At 36.2% G+C, this 23,070-nt stretch overlaps 1 long non-coding RNA gene across 1 annotated transcript; it reads left to right on the top strand.

Moving 5' to 3' along the window:
- The first annotated feature begins 5,520 nt into the window (after positions 1 to 5,520).
- On the top strand, positions 5,521 to 20,342 carry LOC127850824 (uncharacterized). Its single transcript, XR_008035465.1, has 12 exons — positions 5,521 to 6,545; positions 7,320 to 7,381; positions 9,076 to 9,137; positions 9,912 to 9,973; positions 11,667 to 11,728; positions 12,504 to 12,565; positions 14,257 to 14,318; positions 15,093 to 15,154; positions 16,848 to 17,029; positions 17,684 to 17,745; positions 19,445 to 19,626; positions 20,280 to 20,342. It is a non-coding gene; the product is annotated as an uncharacterized LOC127850824 (long non-coding RNA).
- Positions 20,343 to 23,070: the final 2,728 nt, after the last annotated feature.

The raw sequence follows: 23,070 nt of genomic DNA, 5'->3' as shown, positions 1-23,070 counted from the left end.
AGTGGTTCAAGAATATTTGATCCATCAAAAAAATTGTAGTCCTCTGCCAAGTTTGTTCAAATTATGCCCCTGGGGTCAAATTCGACCCTGACCAGGGGGTCACAAAATTGAACATAGGCTTATATGGGGCCTTTTTTGTGAAAACTTAAAATATTTACCTTCTCAATAACCATTGGGCCTAGGGCTATTAAATAAGTATTCAAAAATGCTTTTGTAATTTTGTCTGGGAATTATTAAAGTTATCAGCTTCAAATGTACTATTAAACCAATTACCAAACAATAATAAGACATTAAGTGTTTACCCCAATACCCCACCCGCCTTTCAAATTTGTAGTAATTATGCTCAACAATTCATAGATAAACTATCAACTTCACATTTACCGTTTCAAAACAAATATACTATCGTTTTTGATTGGTCTTAATTACTTTACTCCTCATAAGACGCCGACAATTTAGCCCTACTACCAATTAGTTACGGTAACTAATTAGTTCTCGAAAAGGTATACAAACGCCGCAATTTGTTTGACACGTGACAAACATATTTACTTCAGATAAAAATGGATTACGTCAGCTAATTGGATCAATTGTGGCGAGTGGGGCACACTGTTGTTCGCCGATCGCCGTATGGGGTAATTAAGGGATTAAGATAAGACGTGTCTGGGCGGACGTTGTTTATCATTTTTTTGGGACTAACTGTTTGAAAATTTGATACGCCCGACTTCATTAATTGGACTAGCCCGGGACTAATTGTCTTTCAAGAATGACTAGCCCGACTTTGCATTTAGACTAGCCCCGGTCGTCGGGCTATGGGATTTGTACAGCCCTGGTAATTGAATTGTAAAAGATTGAGTCGAAATGAAAACCATTAGGAACTTCTCGTTTTGTCTTAAGGTTTTAACGTTTTCAAATATGGTCTCCTGCAGGGGAGTCAAAAAGCCTTTATATAACAGAAAGGTTAACCCAATACCAGACAAAAAGATTTCTGCAGACAACTCAAGAAAACATTGAAGGAAAATAATAAATTGATCATAATAAGCACGTTCTCCTTTATACAACTGATTTCTACTCTACCAAAGCAATTCCTTCACATTCTTTTAAAATTTCAATGTTTGTCTCAGAGGCGTCGGAAGCAAATTGACATTGAAAAAACGTTCTTCGGGAGTTTTCCCCCGGAATTCCGCTTTGGTAATTTGAAATTCGTTGGTTGGTTTGGAGTGGACACATTGAAATGACACAAACAAGTGGTAAACAACATTAAAAACTTTTTTTAGAATTATCGATTTACTTTGAGTTATTACAATTAATTCAGATACCTTTCGGTATCTTTAATTTTGTGATAATATAGGCCTATTGGATATCGGCACATTTGTTTCATATCATACTTTCCTTTATATTATATAAAAAGAAGCAAAGGCTTAGATCATAACGACAATTGATGATTCCCAGGTTTAAATACTCAAAAATAAAGGGATTATCGTTATAAAAGAGACCGATCAATTAACAACATACATGACACCTACATTATTGCTGGCGGGTGATGACAATCAACACGTGTATAACCGCGAAAGAGTGATTACTGTATGTAATAGAGATCAAATTAAGTTTGGGTGACATAAAGAAAAATTGATTGTATTCTAAAGTGCATGTATTCCTTTAAAAAGTCTTTAAAAAAAAACTTTTAATATATTAATGATCATGCCAATATATTTTTATGAGTATTAAATGACATTTTATTTGTTCTTGATCAAACGAAAAAAATAAAGATCTTATAAAAGCTCCAACAAACTGCTGATTACATAATTTGTACGCTTCCTGGAGTACGCCTGACCCTAGTCTCTAAACGGGCTAGGTTTACCAGGAGAGGTACGGGGTGGAAGATATGATCAACGGTTGACCAGTTTATTCCATTCGCTGATTGATAGGCGCAATAATACATGATAATACTGAGATTTACTTTTATTGATCAGTTACATAAAGGCAAACACAGAAATAGTTAACTGTAAGAAAACATCGAATATAATGATACCACGGCCATATTAAATCATAATTTCTATAAAAATCTGCATTATGCAAAAGAACTACTTTTTGTAGTCGGTAGAACTACTTTTAGAAGTACTTCGTCAGTTTTCGCGCCAATCAGTCATAAATACGCTGGTTCCACGTAATCTTTATCACTTCGTTGCTCTGTCTTGACAACCATACAACTGCGAACATGGCTACTCCGACAAAACGCGCCAAATATTCAACTACAGAAGTGTCAATCGACGGATATTTTCAAAACGTGTCGCCGATTAAGACCAGCAGAAATGGAGCACAATTCTTCAATGCCACCTTGCAGTCACAAACTGGCTATGAACAAATGGTTTCCTGGAAGTCCGATGCCCATCGTGCTTTCAAGGACATGGAGAAAGCAAGGTAAAACATAATAATTATCTATACATGCATTTGATAGCTGTTAAACTGATTGATTAAACATCCATTTTATTTTTTTTTCGTATGCCCATTTGCATACGCCACACAGCTCACAGTTCATTTATAATTGAAGGGTGTTTACTTTAAAGTCAAAAAATTCTCTTGGATTCTTAACTAAAGCCTAACCCACCCTTTCATTCCCCTTATCCAGTGTCATTGTAACCAGTGTCTATTATTGGATTGAAAAGATAAGGGAATTTTACTGATAATGTAAACTTTGCTACAATTTTGATCAAAATACTATGTTGTTGGTAATCATTAGAATGGTTTTGATGAGATGATTAAAATGAGCGCCAACAACTTAATGATTTAATGAACAATAAGGGTGTTATTGTCTTGTAAGAACCCTTTTACTCCCCTTATCCAGTGTCCTGCTAATCAGTGTCTATTATTGGATCGAAAAGATAGGTGATTTTACTGATAATGCTGATTTTGCTAAAATTCATGGGATATTTTCTTTGTCTATTCAATTAAAGGGTGGTAAATCCCTTCTCTTAGATTAGACACTGACTAACTGGTTATGTTTTGATTAAACCACACCTAGATTAATGTACTTCATATGCAGTCATGTTAATTATTTAAAACACTACACCAATGTAGCTATACACTTTAGTATAAAATGTATGGTCAGATTCTTAGTCAAGCCAAAGTTTTCAACTTTAAAACAAAGCACTGGTTAATGTAGGCTTTTGATCTTTTTATCATCCATCTAGTTTCAACTGGTGACCAGTTGTGATTTACTTTATCATTATTCTGGATTAAATCCAGTACCATTCGCTTTGTGTCACATGTTGACAATGCATTAAGGGTTTTTTGTATGCATATTTTAAGCTGTTATGTGGTAAAACTTCCTAGCAGCATGTTTTCTATCAATCTAAATTTATAACTTTCCAATTTATGTTTTTAAACAAATATTTGATGTAAAACAAGTTTTCTTGCTTATTATAAGTTCTACATTAATAGAACTACACAGTATTGTCATGACCAGTAAACATTGTTGAAAATACCCTCATTTACATTAAAAATAATTTAAACAGAGCTTTTTGTGGTCAATTTGGAATACTAGTATGACCAGAGCTCCAGATAAGGGTCGTATTTTCGTAATTACGAATTATTTTCAAGTCCGTTACGTATTTATTTTAAAATCTTGTCGTACCATTAAGAATTACAAAATCAAGTTACGAATATTATTTTTACATCGGTTCGTATCGATTTTTATTGAGTTCTTTTCGCATATTAAGGTTACAATACACTAAATACTTTTGGTGTTCAATGCTATACCCTCTAAAAACAAAATCTTCATTTATTTGAAGACACAATTCTCTGTACGGGCACTTGCCATGACTTTATTTTTGAATATTTCTGTGTTCATGTGGTAGGGAAAACATTGTTGTATACTACAAATTCCCTGTTTTGCTTTTAGGTTGGAGACTACATAAGACTTTGACAGTTGGCGGGAAACCATCATCAACTGGAGAGATGCCGGTAAAAAGATGGCCATAAAACAGTGACCGCTGATTTGCATTGAGTTCTTTCTTACATATTGGATGACCTATGTTTTTTATTGTTTAAATCATTGCGGCTTGGAATGCTCTTTAAGAAAAGGTATGGTTATGGGGGAGTCTACGCGCAAAAGTTTGACTTTATTTTTTGTTAAAGTTATTGCTTTTACATTGAATTTGTGCAGGAAATCTTTTGGTATGTTGTGACCTAAACTAACTTATGATAAAAATGAAATATCATCTGCAAGTGCAAAATATGACTGGCAAAGCAGATTTTTGGTCATTTCTTAGCAAAAGAGAAGAAAATAAGTGCATTAAATGCATGAATTCAGATTATTTGACCTGGAATAGTTGTTTTTCAAGTTGACCCCCCACCCTTATATAGTGGAATAAGGGCTAAATTGCTTTCCGACTTAAATTCAACCGCATATTGGTTGACCGTGTCGCGTTAATGTGTTACATGAAGTTAGAATTCAACGCCAGGGACTCCGTGATCGAGTAAGGCAACTAAAACTTTTGCGAAAAGCATGAACATTCAAACAGAGCCCCATTTCACCGACATGGAATGGCAGGCATTTTTACAGTATGGACAGTGCAGCAGATGCTTAACTGAGCCAGCCTTCATATTTAGTACAATCATGAATTGAGCAAGATTTTATCACTTCATATTATTCATAAAAGTACACTTAAAATACATAAATGCTTGTTTTTGTTTCATTTTTTTATCTTTTTCTATTGGGTATTTTGACTTTTTCAGGAAGAGGAATGTCTGCGACTAAGTCAAGGGCCACTGGATAAGGGTTGTTGATGGCAAAACAGGTAATAATATCATTTTGTTATCATGTACACAAGCAAATAAGCATATGTATGATGCTTTAGGTGTGAAAGACTGTCATAATCAGGATTGTGGTCACTCACACCCTTGCCGTCATGTAATTCTCCTCGCAGTTTGTATTGATAGTTCCGCGTCCTGACATGTAAAGCTCGTGCTTTGTTGGCAGCTGAAGTTGGCACTTAACAGGGTTATCCTTGTTCCTGAGCATGTATGCAGTACAGCTGAGTTGATTTGCTACTTGTTACCCTACAATTAGCTTGTTTTTGGTATTGTTTTCTCACAATATGCTTATATTCATGGTTCCGGCTTAAAATGGTGTCGCGCCTTACTTAAACATAGGATTGTTATAGCAAGTGTCCCCTTCATCATTTACCTTAGAGGGATTTTTTTGACAAAATTGGCACTTTCAGCAACTTGTTTTGTTTGTTATTTGGTACATGCTTCTCTCATTCAGTGATTTAATGACAGTATTGTCCTTATTCTTTTGTCTTTGCATAGAAAGGTGAAATGAATCATTGATATTTGTTGTGTTGAGAATTCTGCAGGAAGCTGTGTCCCCAAAAGAAGTACTAGAAACCCCTTTCAGGACACTGCCTTGATCTGAACTGCCTTTCTACCCCTGTTACTACATGGAACATCATTGCTAAGCTTATAATGCTTGCCTACATATGTGTTTTTTGTTCAATTTAACTTTTCCTTCCAGCTTAAACCCCCCCCCCCCCCCGCCCCCCAACAAATGAGCATTGTATTCTTTCGCTTGGTTACAAACTCCCATTTGGACCAGATTGCCACCATAAAAATAGCCTAAAGTACATATTTTGTGTCCAAAATATGAAAATTTGTATTGTCTTGAACCTCTAAATGAGAGCTGGCAATGCATTTGACCATCTGCTGCAGTTAAAAGGCACCCATGACATTATATGCTAGAATATTTCATTGGCGGCTGGTAAATAAATGGGCACCGATCGACAAGGCGCTTTCAAGATTGTACACTTTTATTGGTGTGAAATAACAAGTTATTGGAAGCTTATTGATTTCTACACTTCAAAGTATCTTTGATCTCTCATTTTGACTAATTAGTTTATTGTCTTGGATGAAATTGGATTGTTTTTGCTTTGAAATTGGCATTTTTGGGATGATTAAAAAAAAACACACAAAAAAGACATTATCAAAATTGCTTAGAGTGAAAATATCTAACAAATTCATTCTTTCCCCACCACACATTAGCCCCACTTGCATGTCTTTTTGGTTTGTTTTGGTATTTTGTTGCAGATATTGAACACAACAGCTTTTAATCTTAAAGGGGCAGTTAAGCTTTAACAGGCCTAATATGGCCTTCTTCGGACTGAAAACACCCGCGTGTGAAAATATGATACAGAATGGCCAAATGGACAGCTAATCCAGCCAAACTTAATATATTGGTGCAATATGGATGGGATGATAATAATATGAAAGAAAAACACATTTCAGTAAAAATAAATTTCTCTAATAGGTTACAATACACTAAATACTTTTGGTGTTCAATGCTATACCCTCTAAAAACAAAATCTTCATTTATTTGAAGACACAATTCTCTGTACGGGCACTTGCCATGACTTTATTTTTGAATATTTCTGTGTTCATGTGGTAGGGAAAACATTGTTGTATACTACAAATTCCCTGTTTTGCTTTTAGGTTGGAGACTACATAAGACTTTGACAGTTGGCGGGAAACCATCATCAACTGGAGAGATGCCGGTAAAAAGATGGCCATAAAACAGTGACCGCTGATTTGCATTGAGTTCTTTCTTACATATTGGATGACCTATGTTTTTTATTGTTTAAATCATTGCGGCTTGGAATGCTCTTTAAGAAAAGGTATGGTTATGGGGGTGTCTACGCGCAAAAGTTTGACTTTATTTTTTGTTAAAGTTATTGCTTTTACATTGAATTTGTGCAGGAAATCTTTTGGTATGTTGTGACCTAAACTAACTTATGATAAAAATGAAATATCATCTGCAAGTGCAAAATATGACTGGCAAAGCAGATTTTTGGTCATTTCTTAGCAAAAGAGAAGAAAATAAGTGCATTAAATGCATGAATTCAGATTATTTGACCTGGAATAGTTGTTTTTCAAGTTGACCCCCCACCCTTATATAGTGGAATAAGGGCTAAATTGCTTTCCGACTTAAATTCAACCGCATATTGGTTGACCGTGTCGCGTTAATGTGTTACATGAAGTTAGAATTCAACGCCAGGGACTCCGTGATCGAGTAAGGCAACTAAAACTTTTGCGAAAAGCATGAACATTCAAACAGAGCCCCATTTCACCGACATGGAATGGCAGGCATTTTTACAGTATGGACAGTGCAGCAGATGCTTAACTGAGCCAGCCTTCATATTTAGTACAATCATGAATTGAGCAAGATTTTATCACTTCATATTATTCATAAAAGTACACTTAAAATACATAAATGCTTGTTTTTGTTTCATTTTTTTATCTTTTTCTATTGGGTATTTTGACTTTTTCAGGAAGAGGAATGTCTGCGACTAAGTCAAGGGCCACTGGATAAGGGTTGTTGATGGCAAAACAGGTAATAATATCATTTTGTTATCATGTACACAAGCAAATAAGCATATGTATGATGCTTTAGGTGTGAAAGACTGTCATAATCAGGATTGTGGTCACTCACACCCTTGCCGTCATGTAATTCTCCTCGCAGTTTGTATTGATAGTTCCGCGTCCTGACATGTAAAGCTCGTGCTTTGTTGGCAGCTGAAGTTGGCACTTAACAGGGTTATCCTTGTTCCTGAGCATGTATGCAGTACAGCTGAGTTGATTTGCTACTTGTTACCCTACAATTAGCTTGTTTTTGGTATTGTTTTCTCACAATATGCTTATATTCATGGTTCCGGCTTAAAATGGTGTCGCGCCTTACTTAAACATAGGATTGTTATAGCAAGTGTCCCCTTCATCATTTACCTTAGAGGGATTTTTTTGACAAAATTGGCACTTTCAGCAACTTGTTTTGTTTGTTATTTGGTACATGCTTCTCTCATTCAGTGATTTAATGACAGTATTGTCCTTATTCTTTTGTCTTTGCATAGAAAGGTGAAATGAATCATTGATATTTGTTGTGTTGAGAATTCTGCAGGAAGCTGTGTCCCCAAAAGAAGTACTAGAAACCCCTTTCAGGACACTGCCTTGATCTGAACTGCCTTTCTACCCCTGTTACTACATGGAACATCATTGCTAAGCTTATAATGCTTGCCTACATATGTGTTTTTTGTTCAATTTAACTTTTCCTTCCAGCTTAAACCCCCCCCCCCCCCCCCCCGCCCCCCAACAAATGAGCATTGTATTCTTTCGCTTGGTTACAAACTCCCATTTGGACCAGATTGCCACCATAAAAATAGCCTAAAGTACATATTTTGTGTCCAAAATATGAAAATTTGTATTGTCTTGAACCTCTAAATGAGAGCTGGCAATGCATTTGACCATCTGCTGCAGTTAAAAGGCACCCATGACATTATATGCTAGAATATTTCATTGGCGGCTGGTAAATAAATGGGCACCGATCGACAAGGCGCTTTCAAGATTGTACACTTTTATTGGTGTGAAATAACAAGTTATTGGAAGCTTATTGATTTCTACACTTCAAAGTATCTTTGATCTCTCATTTTGACTAATTAGTTTATTGTCTTGGATGAAATTGGATTGTTTTTGCTTTGAAATTGGCATTTTTGGGATGATTAAAAAAAAACACACAAAAAAGACATTATCAAAATTGCTTAGAGTGAAAATATCTAACAAATTCATTCTTTCCCCACCACACATTAGCCCCACTTGCATGTCTTTTTGGTTTGTTTTGGTATTTTGTTGCAGATATTGAACACAACAGCTTTTAATCTTAAAGGGGCAGTTAAGCTTTAACAGGCCTAATATGGCCTTCTTCGGACTGAAAACACCCGCGTGTGAAAATATGATACAGAATGGCCAAATGGACAGCTAATCCAGCCAAACTTAATATATTGGTGCAATATGGATGGGATGATAATAATATGAAAGAAAAACACATTTCAGTAAAAATAAATTTCTCTAATAGGTTACAATACACTAAATACTTTTGGTGTTCAATGCTATACCCTCTAAAAACAAAATCTTCATTTATTTGAAGACACAATTCTCTGTACGGGCACTTGCCATGACTTTATTTTTGAATATTTCTGTGTTCATGTGGTAGGGAAAACATTGTTGTATACTACAAATTCCCTGTTTTGCTTTTAGGTTGGAGACTACATAAGACTTTGACAGTTGGCGGGAAACCATCATCAACTGGAGAGATGCCGGTAAAAAGATGGCCATAAAACAGTGACCGCTGATTTGCATTGAGTTCTTTCTTACATATTGGATGACCTATGTTTTTTATTGTTTAAATCATTGCGGCTTGGAATGCTCTTTAAGAAAAGGTATGGTTATGGGGGTGTCTACGCGCAAAAGTTTGACTTTATTTTTTGTTAAAGTTATTGCTTTTACATTGAATTTGTGCAGGAAATCTTTTGGTATGTTGTGACCTAAACTAACTTATGATAAAAATGAAATATCATCTGCAAGTGCAAAATATGACTGGCAAAGCAGATTTTTGGTCATTTCTTAGCAAAAGAGAAGAAAATAAGTGCATTAAATGCATGAATTCAGATTATTTGACCTGGAATAGTTGTTTTTCAAGTTGACCCCCCACCCTTATATAGTGGAATAAGGGCTAAATTGCTTTCCGACTTAAATTCAACCGCATATTGGTTGACCGTGTCGCGTTAATGTGTTACATGAAGTTAGAATTCAACGCCAGGGACTCCGTGATCGAGTAAGGCAACTAAAACTTTTGCGAAAAGCATGAACATTCAAACAGAGCCCCATTTCACCGACATGGAATGGCAGGCATTTTTACAGTATGGACAGTGCAGCAGATGCTTAACTGAGCCAGCCTTCATATTTAGTACAATCATGAATTGAGCAAGATTTTATCACTTCATATTATTCATAAAAGTACACTTAAAATACATAAATGCTTGTTTTTGTTTCATTTTTTTATCTTTTTCTATTGGGTATTTTGACTTTTTCAGGAAGAGGAATGTCTGCGACTAAGTCAAGGGCCACTGGATAAGGGTTGTTGATGGCAAAACAGGTAATAATATCATTTTGTTATCATGTACACAAGCAAATAAGCATATGTATGATGCTTTAGGTGTGAAAGACTGTCATAATCAGGATTGTGGTCACTCACACCCTTGCCGTCATGTAATTCTCCTCGCAGTTTGTATTGATAGTTCCGCGTCCTGACATGTAAAGCTCGTGCTTTGTTGGCAGCTGAAGTTGGCACTTAACAGGGTTATCCTTGTTCCTGAGCATGTATGCAGTACAGCTGAGTTGATTTGCTACTTGTTACCCTACAATTAGCTTGTTTTTGGTATTGTTTTCTCACAATATGCTTATATTCATGGTTCCGGCTTAAAATGGTGTCGCGCCTTACTTAAACATAGGATTGTTATAGCAAGTGTCCCCTTCATCATTTACCTTAGAGGGATTTTTTTGACAAAATTGGCACTTTCAGCAACTTGTTTTGTTTGTTATTTGGTACATGCTTCTCTCATTCAGTGATTTAATGACAGTATTGTCCTTATTCTTTTGTCTTTGCATAGAAAGGTGAAATGAATCATTGATATTTGTTGTGTTGAGAATTCTGCAGGAAGCTGTGTCCCCAAAAGAAGTACTAGAAACCCCTTTCAGGACACTGCCTTGATCTGAACTGCCTTTCTACCCCTGTTACTACATGGAACATCATTGCTAAGCTTATAATGCTTGCCTACATATGTGTTTTTTGTTCAATTTAACTTTTCCTTCCAGCTTAAACCCCCCCCCCCCCCCCCCGCCCCCCAACAAATGAGCATTGTATTCTTTCGCTTGGTTACAAACTCCCATTTGGACCAGATTGCCACCATAAAAATAGCCTAAAGTACATATTTTGTGTCCAAAATATGAAAATTTGTATTGTCTTGAACCTCTAAATGAGAGCTGGCAATGCATTTGACCATCTGCTGCAGTTAAAAGGCACCCATGACATTATATGCTAGAATATTTCATTGGCGGCTGGTAAATAAATGGGCACCGATCGACAAGGCGCTTTCAAGATTGTACACTTTTATTGGTGTGAAATAACAAGTTATTGGAAGCTTATTGATTTCTACACTTCAAAGTATCTTTGATCTCTCATTTTGACTAATTAGTTTATTGTCTTGGATGAAATTGGATTGTTTTTGCTTTGAAATTGGCATTTTTGGGATGATTAAAAAAAAACACACAAAAAAGACATTATCAAAATTGCTTAGAGTGAAAATATCTAACAAATTCATTCTTTCCCCACCACACATTAGCCCCACTTGCATGTCTTTTTGGTTTGTTTTGGTATTTTGTTGCAGATATTGAACACAACAGCTTTTAATCTTAAAGGGGCAGTTAAGCTTTAACAGGCCTAATATGGCCTTCTTCGGACTGAAAACACCCGCGTGTGAAAATATGATACAGAATGGCCAAATGGACAGCTAATCCAGCCAAACTTAATATATTGGTGCAATATGGATGGGATGATAATAATATGAAAGAAAAACACATTTCAGTAAAAATAAATTTCTCTAATAGGTTACAATACACTAAATACTTTTGGTGTTCAATGCTATACCCTCTAAAAACAAAATCTTCATTTATTTGAAGACACAATTCTCTGTACGGGCACTTGCCATGACTTTATTTTTGAATATTTCTGTGTTCATGTGGTAGGGAAAACATTGTTGTATACTACAAATTCCCTGTTTTGCTTTTAGGTTGGAGACTACATAAGACTTTGACAGTTGGCGGGAAACCATCATCAACTGGAGAGATGCCGGTAAAAAGATGGCCATAAAACAGTGACCGCTGATTTGCATTGAGTTCTTTCTTACATATTGGATGACCTATGTTTTTTATTGTTTAAATCATTGCGGCTTGGAATGCTCTTTAAGAAAAGGTATGGTTATGGGGGTGTCTACGCGCAAAAGTTTGACTTTATTTTTTGTTAAAGTTATTGCTTTTACATTGAATTTGTGCAGGAAATCTTTTGGTATGTTGTGACCTAAACTAACTTATGATAAAAATGAAATATCATCTGCAAGTGCAAAATATGACTGGCAAAGCAGATTTTTGGTCATTTCTTAGCAAAAGAGAAGAAAATAAGTGCATTAAATGCATGAATTCAGATTATTTGACCTGGAATAGTTGTTTTTCAAGTTGACCCCCCCACCCTTATATAGTGGAATAAGGGCTAAATTGCTTTCCGACTTAAATTCAACCGCATATTGGTTGACCGTGTCGCGTTAATGTGTTACATGAAGTTAGAATTCAACGCCAGGGACTCCGTGATCGAGTAAGGCAACTAAAACTTTTGCGAAAAGCATGAACATTCAAACAGAGCCCCATTTCACCGACATGGAATGGCAGGCATTTTTACAGTATGGACAGTGCAGCAGATGCTTAACTGAGCCAGCCTTCATATTTAGTACAATCATGAATTGAGCAAGATTTTATCACTTCATATTATTCATAAAAGTACACTTAAAATACATAAATGCTTGTTTTTGTTTCATTTTTTTATCTTTTTCTATTGGGTATTTTGACTTTTTCAGGAAGAGGAATGTCTGCGACTAAGTCAAGGGCCACTGGATAAGGGTTGTTGATGGCAAAACAGGTAATAATATCATTTTGTTATCATGTACACAAGCAAATAAGCATATGTATGATGCTTTAGGTGTGAAAGACTGTCATAATCAGGATTGTGGTCACTCACACCCTTGCCGTCATGTAATTCTCCTCGCAGTTTGTATTGATAGTTCCGCGTCCTGACATGTAAAGCTCGTGCTTTGTTGGCAGCTGAAGTTGGCACTTAACAGGGTTATCCTTGTTCCTGAGCATGTATGCAGTACAGCTGAGTTGATTTGCTACTTGTTACCCTACAATTAGCTTGTTTTTGGTATTGTTTTCTCACAATATGCTTATATTCATGGTTCCGGCTTAAAATGGTGTCGCGCCTTACTTAAACATAGGATTGTTATAGCAAGTGTCCCCTTCATCATTTACCTTAGAGGGATTTTTTTGACAAAATTGGCACTTTCAGCAACTTGTTTTGTTTGTTATTTGGTACATGCTTCTCTCATTCAGTGATTTAATGACAGTATTGTCCTTATTCTTTTGTCTTTGCATAGAAAGGTGAAATGAATCATTGATATTTGTTGTGTTGAGAATTCTGCAGGAAGCTGTGTCCCCAAAAGAAGTACTAGAAACCCCTTTCAGGACACTGCCTTGATCTGAACTGCCTTTCTACCCCTGTTACTACATGGAACATCATTGCTAAGCTTATAATGCTTGCCTACATATGTGTTTTTTGTTCAATTTAACTTTTCCTTCCAGCTTAAACCCCCCCCCCCCCCCCGCCCCCCAACAAATGAGCATTGTATTCTTTCGCTTGGTTACAAACTCCCATTTGGACCAGATTGCCACCATAAAAATAGCCTAAAGTACATATTTTGTGTCCAAAATATGAAAATTTGTATTGTCTTGAACCTCTAAATGAGAGCTGGCAATGCATTTGACCATCTGCTGCAGTTAAAAGGCACCCATGACATTATATGCTAGAATATTTCATTGGCGGCTGGTAAATAAATGGGCACCGATCGACAAGGCGCTTTCAAGATTGTACACTTTTATTGGTGTGAAATAACAAGTTATTGGAAGCTTATTGATTTCTACACTTCAAAGTATCTTTGATCTCTCATTTTGACTAATTAGTTTATTGTCTTGGATGAAATTGGATTGTTTTTGCTTTGAAATTGGCATTTTTGGGATGATTAAAAAAAAACACACAAAAAAGACATTATCAAAATTGCTTAGAGTGAAAATATCTAACAAATTCATTCTTTCCCCACCACACATTAGCCCCACTTGCATGTCTTTTTGGTTTGTTTTGGTATTTTGTTGCAGATATTGAACACAACAGCTTTTAATCTTAAAGGGGCAGTTAAGCTTTAACAGGCCTAATATGGCCTTCTTCGGACTGAAAACACCCGCGTGTGAAAATATGATACAGAATGGCCAAATGGACAGCTAATCCAGCCAAACTTAATATATTGGTGCAATATGGATGGGATGATAATAATATGAAAGAAAAACACATTTCAGTAAAAATAAATTTCTCTAATAGGTTACAATACACTAAATACTTTTGGTGTTCAATGCTATACCCTCTAAAAACAAAATCTTCATTTATTTGAAGACACAATTCTCTGTACGGGCACTTGCCATGACTTTATTTTTGAATATTTCTGTGTTCATGTGGTAGGGAAAACATTGTTGTATACTACAAATTCCCTGTTTTGCTTTTAGGTTGGAGACTACATAAGACTTTGACAGTTGGCGGGAAACCATCATCAACTGGAGAGATGCCGGTAAAAAGATGGCCATAAAACAGTGACCGCTGATTTGCATTGAGTTCTTTCTTACATATTGGATGACCTATGTTTTTTATTGTTTAAATCATTGCGGCTTGGAATGCTCTTTAAGAAAAGGTATGGTTATGGGGGTGTCTACGCGCAAAAGTTTGACTTTATTTTTTGTTAAAGTTATTGCTTTTACATTGAATTTGTGCAGGAAATCTTTTGGTATGTTGTGACCTAAACTAACTTATGATAAAAATGAAATATCATCTGCAAGTGCAAAATATGACTGGCAAAGCAGATTTTTGGTCATTTCTTAGCAAAAGAGAAGAAAATAAGTGCATTAAATGCATGAATTCAGATTATTTGACCTGGAATAGTTGTTTTTCAAGTTGACCCCCCACCCTTATATAGTGGAATAAGGGCTAAATTGCTTTCCGACTTAAATTCAACCGCATATTGGTTGACCGTGTCGCGTTAATGTGTTACATGAAGTTAGAATTCAACGCCAGGGACTCCGTGATCGAGTAAGGCAACTAAAACTTTTGCGAAAAGCATGAACATTCAAACAGAGCCCCATTTCACCGACATGGAATGGCAGGCATTTTTACAGTATGGACAGTGCAGCAGATGCTTAACTGAGCCAGCCTTCATATTTAGTACAATCATGAATTGAGCAAGATTTTATCACTTCATATTATTCATAAAAGTACACTTAAAATACATAAATGCTTGTTTTTGTTTCATTTTTTTATCTTTTTCTATTGGGTATTTTGACTTTTTCAGGAAGAGGAATGTCTGCGACTAAGTCAAGGGCCACTGGATAAGGGTTGTTGATGGCAAAACAGGTAATAATATCATTTTGTTATCATGTACACAAGCAAATAAGCATATGTATGATGCTTTAGGTGTGAAAGACTGTCATAATCAGGATTGTGGTCACTCACACCCTTGCCGTCATGTAATTCTCCTCGCAGTTTGTATTGATAGTTCCGCGTCCTGACATGTAAAGCTCGTGCTTTGTTGGCAGCTGAAGTTGGCACTTAACAGGGTTATCCTTGTTCCTGAGCATGTATGCAGTACAGCTGAGTTGATTTGCTACTTGTTACCCTACAATTAGCTTGTTTTTGGTATTGTTTTCTCACAATATGCTTATATTCATGGTTCCGGCTTAAAATGGTGTCGCGCCTTACTTAAACATAGGATTGTTATAGCAAGTGTCCCCTTCATCATTTACCTTAGAGGGATTTTTTTGACAAAATTGGCACTTTCAGCAACTTGTTTTGTTTGTTATTTGGTACATGCTTCTCTCATTCAGTGATTTAATGACAGTATTGTCCTTATTCTTTTGTCTTTGCATAGAAAGGTGACATGAATCATTGATATTTGTTGTGTTGAGAATTCTGCAGGAAGCTGTGTCCCCAAAAGAAGTACTAGAAACCCCTTTCAGGACACTGCCTTGATCTGAACTGCCTTTCTACCCCTGTTACTACATGGAACATCATTGCTAAGCTTATAATGCTTGCCTACATATGTGTTTTTTGTTCAATTTAACTTTTCCTTCCAGCTTAAACCCCCCCCCCCCCCCCCCGCCCCCCAACAAATGAGCATTGTATTCTTTCGCTTGGTTACAAACTCCCATTTGGACCAGATTGCCACCATAAAAATAGCCTAAAGTACATATTTTGTGTCCAAAATATGAAAATTTGTATTGTCTTGAACCTCTAAATGAGAGCTGGCAATGCATTTGACCATCTGCTGCAGTTAAAAGGCACCCATGACATTATATGCTAGAATATTTCATTGGCGGCTGGTAAATAAATGGGCACCGATCGACAAGGCGCTTTCAAGATTGTACACTTTTATTGGTGTGAAATAACAAGTTATTGGAAGCTTATTGATTTCTACACTTCAAAGTATCTTTGATCTCTCATTTTGACTAATTAGTTTATTGTCTTGGATGAAATTGGATTGTTTTTGCTTTGAAATTGGCATTTTTGGGATGATTAAAAAAAAACACACAAAAAAGACATTATCAAAATTGCTTAGAGTGAAAATATCTAACAAATTCATTCTTTCCCCACCACACATTAGCCCCACTTGCATGTCTTTTTGGTTTGTTTTGGTATTTTGTTGCAGATATTGAACACAACAGCTTTTAATCTTAAAGGGGCAGTTAAGCTTTAACAGGCCTAATATGGCCTTCTTCGGACTGAAAACACCCGCGTGTGAAAATATGATACAGAATGGCCAAATGGACAGCTAATCCAGCCAAACTTAATATATTGGTGCAATATGGATGGGATGATAATAATATGAAAGAAAAACACATTTCAGTAAAAATAAATTTCTCTAATAGGTTACAATACACTAAATACTTTTGGTGTTCAATGCTATACCCTCTAAAAACAAAATCTTCATTTATTTGAAGACACAATTCTCTGTACGGGCACTTGCCATGACTTTATTTTTGAATATTTCTGTGTTCATGTGGTAGGGAAAACATTGTTGTATACTACAAATTCCCTGTTTTGCTTTTAGGTTGGAGACTACATAAGACTTTGACAGTTGGCGGGAAACCATCATCAACTGGAGAGATGCCGGTAAAAAGATGGCCATAAAACAGTGACCGCTGATTCGCATTGAGTTCTTTCTTACATATTGGATGACCTATGTTTTTTATTGTTTAAATCATTGCGGCTTGGAATGCTCTTTAAGAAAAGGTATGGTTATGGGGGTGTCTACGCGCAAAAGTTTGACTTTATTTTTTGTTAAAGTTATTGCTTTTACATTGAATTTGTGCAGGAAATCTTTTGGTATGTTGTGACCTAAACTAACTTATGATAAAAATGAAATATCATCTGCAAGTGCAAAATATGACTGGCAAAGCAGATTTTTGGTCATTTCTTAGCAAAAGAGAAGAAAATAAGTGCATTAAATGCATGAATTCAGATTATTTGACCTGGAATAGTTGTTTTTCAAGTTGACCCCCCACCCTTATATAGTGGAATAAGGGCTAAATTGCTTTCCGACTTAAATTCAACCGCATATTGGTTGACCGTGTCGCGTTAATGTGTTACATGAAGTTAGAATTCAACGCCAGGGACTCCGTGATCGAGTAAGGCAACTAAAACTTTTGCGAAAAGCATGAACATTCAAACAGAGCCCCATTTCACCGACATGGAATGGCAGGCATTTTTACAGTATGGACAGTGCAGCAGATGCTTAACTGAGCCAGCCTTCATATTTAGTACAATCATGAATTGAGCAAGATTTTATCACTTCATATTATTCATAAAAGTACACTTAAAATACATAAATGCTTGTTTTTGTTTCATTTTTTTATCTTTTTCTATTGGGTATTTTGACTTTTTCAGGAAGAGGAATGTCTGCGACTAAGTCAAGGGCCACTGGATAAGGGTTGTTGATGGCAAAACAGGTAATAATATCATTTTGTTATCATGTACACAAGCAAATAAGCATATGTATGATGCTTTAGGTGTGAAAGACTGTCATAATCAGGATTGTGGTCACTCACACCCTTGCCGTCATGTAATTCTCCTCGCAGTTTGTATTGATAGTTCCGCGTCCTGACATGTAAAGCTCGTGCTTTGTTGGCAGCTGAAGTTGGCACTTAACAGGGTTATCCTTGTTCCTGAGCATGTATGCAGTACAGCTGAGTTGATTTGCTACTTGTTACCCTACAATTAGCTTGTTTTTGGTATTGTTTTCTCACAATATGCTTATATTCATGGTTCCGGCTTAAAATGGTGTCGCGCCTTACTTAAACATAGGATTGTTATAGCAAGTGTCCCCTTCATCATTTACCTTAGAGGGATTTTTTTGACAAAATTGGCACTTTCAGCAACTTGTTTTGTTTGTTATTTGGTACATGCTTCTCTCATTCAGTGATTTAATGACAGTATTGTCCTTATTCTTTTGTCTTTGCATAGAAAGGTGAAATGAATCATTGATATTTGTTGTGTTGAGAATTCTGCAGGAAGCTGTGTCCCCAAAAGAAGTACTAGAAACCCCTTTCAGGACACTGCCTTGATCTGAACTGCCTTTCTACCCCTGTTACTACATGGAACATCATTGCTAAGCTTATAATGCTTGCCTACATATGTGTTTTTTGTTCAATTTAACTTTTCCTTCCAGCTTAAACCCCCCCCCCCCCCCCCCCCCCCCGCCCCCCAACAAATGAGCATTGTATTCTTTCGCTTGGTTACAAACTCCCATTTGGACCAGATTGCCACCATAAAAATAGCCTAAAGTACATATTTTGTGTCCAAAATATGAAAATTTGTATTGTCTTGAACCTCTAAATGAGAGCTGGCAATGCATTTGACCATCTGCTGCAGTTAAAAGGCACCCATGACATTATATGCTAGAATATTTCATTGGCGGCTGGTAAATAAATGGGCACCGATCGACAAGGCGCTTTCAAGATTGTACACTTTTATTGGTGTGAAATAACAAGTTATTGGAAGCTTATTGATTTCTACACTTCAAAGTATCTTTGATCTCTCATTTTGACTAATTAGTTTATTGTCTTGGATGAAATTGGATTGTTTTTGCTTTGAAATTGGCATTTTTGGGATGATTAAAAAAAAACACACAAAAAAGACATTATCAAAATTGCTTAGAGTGAAAATATCTAACAAATTCATTCTTTCCCCACCACACATTAGCCCCACTTGCATGTCTTTTTGGTTTGTTTTGGTATTTTGTTGCAGATATTGAACACAACAGCTTTTAATCTTAAAGGGGCAGTTAAGCTTTAACAGGCCTAATATGGCCTTCTTCGGACTGAAAACACCCGCGTGTGAAAATATGATACAGAATGGCCAAATGGACAGCTAATCCAGCCAAACTTAATATATTGGTGCAATATGGATGGGATGATAATAATATGAAAGAAAAACACATTTCAGTAAAAATAAATTTCTCTAATAGGTTACAATACACTAAATACTTTTGGTGTTCAATGCTATACCCTCTAAAAACAAAATCTTCATTTATTTGAAGACACAATTCTCTGTACGGGCACTTGCCATGACTTTATTTTTGAATATTTCTGTGTTCATGTGGTAGGGAAAACATTGTTGTATACTACAAATTCCCTGTTTTGCTTTTAGGTTGGAGACTACATAAGACTTTGACAGTTGGCGGGAAACCATCATCAACTGGAGAGATGCCGGTAAAAAGATGGCCATAAAACAGTGACCGCTGATTCGCATTGAGTTCTTTCTTACATATTGGATGACCTATGTTTTTTATTGTTTAAATCATTGCGGCTTGGAATGCTCTTTAAGAAAAGGTATGGTTATGGGGGTGTCTACGCGCAAAAGTTTGACTTTATTTTTTGTTAAAGTTATTGCTTTTACATTGAATTTGTGCAGGAAATCTTTTGGTATGTTGTGACCTAAACTAACTTATGATAAAAATGAAATATCATCTGCAAGTGCAAAATATGACTGGCAAAGCAGATTTTTGGTCATTTCTTAGCAAAAGAGAAGAAAATAAGTGCATTAAATGCATGAATTCAGATTATTTGACCTGGAATAGTTGTTTTTCAAGTTGACCCCCCACCCTTATATAGTGGAATAAGGGCTAAATTGCTTTCCGACTTAAATTCAACCGCATATTGGTTGACCGTGTCGCGTTAATGTGTTACATGAAGTTAGAATTCAACGCCAGGGACTCCGTGATCGAGTAAGGCAACTAAAACTTTTGCGAAAAGCATGAACATTCAAACAGAGCCCCATTTCACCGACATGGAATGGCAGGCATTTTTACAGTATGGACAGTGCAGCAGATGCTTAACTGAGCCAGCCTTCATATTTAGTACAATCATGAATTGAGCAAGATTTTATCACTTCATATTATTCATAAAAGTACACTTAAAATACATAAATGCTTGTTTTTGTTTCATTTTTTATCTTTTTCTATTGGGTATTTTGACTTTTTCAGGAAGAGGAATGTCTGCGACTAAGTCAAGGGCCACTGGATAAGGGTTGTTGATGGCAAAACAGGTAATAATATCATTTTGTTATCATGTACACAAGCAAATAAGCATATGTATGATGCTTTAGGTGTGAAAGACTGTCATAATCAGGATTGTGGTCACTCACACCCTTGCCGTCATGTAATTCTCCTCGCAGTTTGTATTGATAGTTCCGCGTCCTGACATGTAAAGCTCGTGCTTTGTTGGCAGCTGAAGTTGGCACTTAACAGGGTTATCCTTGTTCCTGAGCATGTATGCAGTACAGCTGAGTTGATTTGCTACTTGTTACCCTACAATTAGCTTGTTTTTGGTATTGTTTTCTCACAATATGCTTATATTCATGGTTCCGGCTTAAAATGGTGTCGCGCCTTACTTAAACATAGGATTGTTATAGCAAGTGTCCCCTTCATCATTTACCTTAGAGGGATTTTTTGACAAAATTGGCACTTTCAGCAACTTGTTTTGTTTGTTATTTGGTACATGCTTCTCTCATTCAGTGATTTAATTGACAGTATTGTCCTTATTCTTTTGTCTTTTGCATAGAAAGGTGACATGAATCATTGATATTTGTTGTGTTGAGAATTCTGCAGGAAGCTGTGTCCCCAAAAGAAGTACTAGAAACCCCTTTCAGGACACTGCCTTGATCTGAACTGCCTTTCTACCCCTGTTACTACATGGAACATCATTGCTAAGCTTATAATGCTTGCCTACATATGTGTTTTTTGTTCAATTTAACTTTTCCTTCCAGCTTAAACCCCCCCCCCCCCCCCGCCCCCCAACAATGAGCATTGTATTCTTTCGCTTGGTTACAAACTCCCATTTGGACCAGATTGCCACCATAAAAATAGCCTAAAGTACATATTTGTGTCCAAAATATGAAAATTTGTATTGTCTTGAACCTCTAAATGAGAGCTGGCAATGCATTTGGACCATCTGCTGCAGTAAAAGGCACCCATGACATTATATGCTAGAATAGTTCATTGGCGGCTGGTAAATAAATGGGCACCGATCGACAAGGCGCTTTCAAGATTGTACACTTTTATTGGTGTGAAATAACAAGTTATTGGAAGCTTATTGATTTCTACACTTCAAAGTATCTTTGATCTCTCATTTTGACTAATTAGTTTATTGTCTTGGATGAAATTGGATTGTTTTTGCTTTGAAATTGGCAGTTTTGGGATGATTAAAAAAAAACACACAAAAAAGACATTATCAAAATTGCTTAGAGTGAAAATATCTAACAAATTCATTCTTTCCCCACCACACATTAGCCCCACTTGCATGTCTTTTTGGTTTGTTTTGGTATTTTGTGCAGATATTGAACACAACAGCTTTTAATCTTAAAGGGGCAGTTAAGCTTTAACAGGCCTAATATGGCCTTCTTCGGACTGAAAACACCCGCGTGTGAAAATATGATACAGAATGGCCAAATGGACAGCTAATCCAGCCAAACTTAATATATTGGTGCAATATGGATGGGATGATAATAATATGAAAGAAAAACACATTTCAGTAAAAATAAATTTCTCTAATAGGGTTACAATACACTAAATACTTTTGGTGTTCAATGCTATACCCTCTAAAAACAAAATCTTCATTTATTTGAAGACACAATTCCTGTACGGGCACTTGCCATGACTTATTTTTGAATATTTCTGTGTTCATGTGGTAGGGAAAACATTGTTGTATACTACAAATTCCCTGTTTTGCTTTTAGGTTGGAGACTACATAAGACTTTGACAGTTGGCGGGAAACCATCATCAACTGGAGAGATTGCCGGTAAAAAGATGGCCATAAAACAGTGACCGCTGATTGCATTGAGTTCTTTCTTACATATTGGATGACCTATGTTTTTTATTGTTTAAATCATTGCGGCTTGGAATGCTCTTTAAGAAAAGGTATGGTTATGGGGGTGGTCTACAGCGCAAAAGTTTGACTTTATTTTTTGTTAAAGTTATTGCTTTTACATTGAATTTGTGCAGGAAATCTTTTGGTATGTTGTGACCTAAACTAACTTATGATAAAAATGAAATATCATCTGCAAGTGCAAAATATGACTGGCAAAGCAGATTTTGGTCATTTCTTAGCAAAAGAGAAGAAAATAAGTGCATTAAATGCATGAATTCAGATTATTTGACCTGGAATAGTTGTTTTTCAAGTTGACCCCCCACCCTTATATAGTGGAATAAGGGCTAAATTGCTTTCCTCCGACTTAAATTCAACCGCATATTGGTTGACCGTGTCGCGTTAATGTGTTACATGAAGTTAGAATTCAACGCCAGGGACTCCGTGATCGAGGTAAGGCAACTAAAATTTTTGCGAAAAGCATGAACATTCAAACAGAGCCCCATTTCACACCGACATGGAATGGCAGGCATTTTTACAGTATGGACAGTGCATCATATGCTTAACTGAGCCAGCCTTCATATTTAGTACAATCATGATTGAGCAAGATTTATCACTTCATATTATTCATAAAAGTACACTTAAAATACATAAATGCTTGTTTTGTGTTTCATTTTTTTAATCTTTTCTATTGGGTATTGACTTTTTCAGGAGAGGAATGTCTGCGACTAAGTCAAGGGCCACTGGATAAGGGTTGTTGATGGCAAAACGGTAATAATATCATTTTGTTATCATGTACACAACAAATAAGCATATGTATGATGCTTTAGGTGTGAAAGACTGTCATAATCAGGATTGTGGTCACTCCACCCTTGCCGTCATGTAATTCTCCTCGCAGTTTGTATTGATAGT

This window comes from Dreissena polymorpha, chromosome 1 (genome assembly GCF_020536995.1).
Source record: "Dreissena polymorpha isolate Duluth1 chromosome 1, UMN_Dpol_1.0, whole genome shotgun sequence".
NCBI lineage: Eukaryota > Metazoa > Mollusca > Bivalvia > Myida > Dreissenidae > Dreissena > Dreissena polymorpha.
The sequence above is the reverse complement of the archived record's forward strand: the minus strand, read 5'-3'. Positions and strand labels throughout refer to the sequence as shown.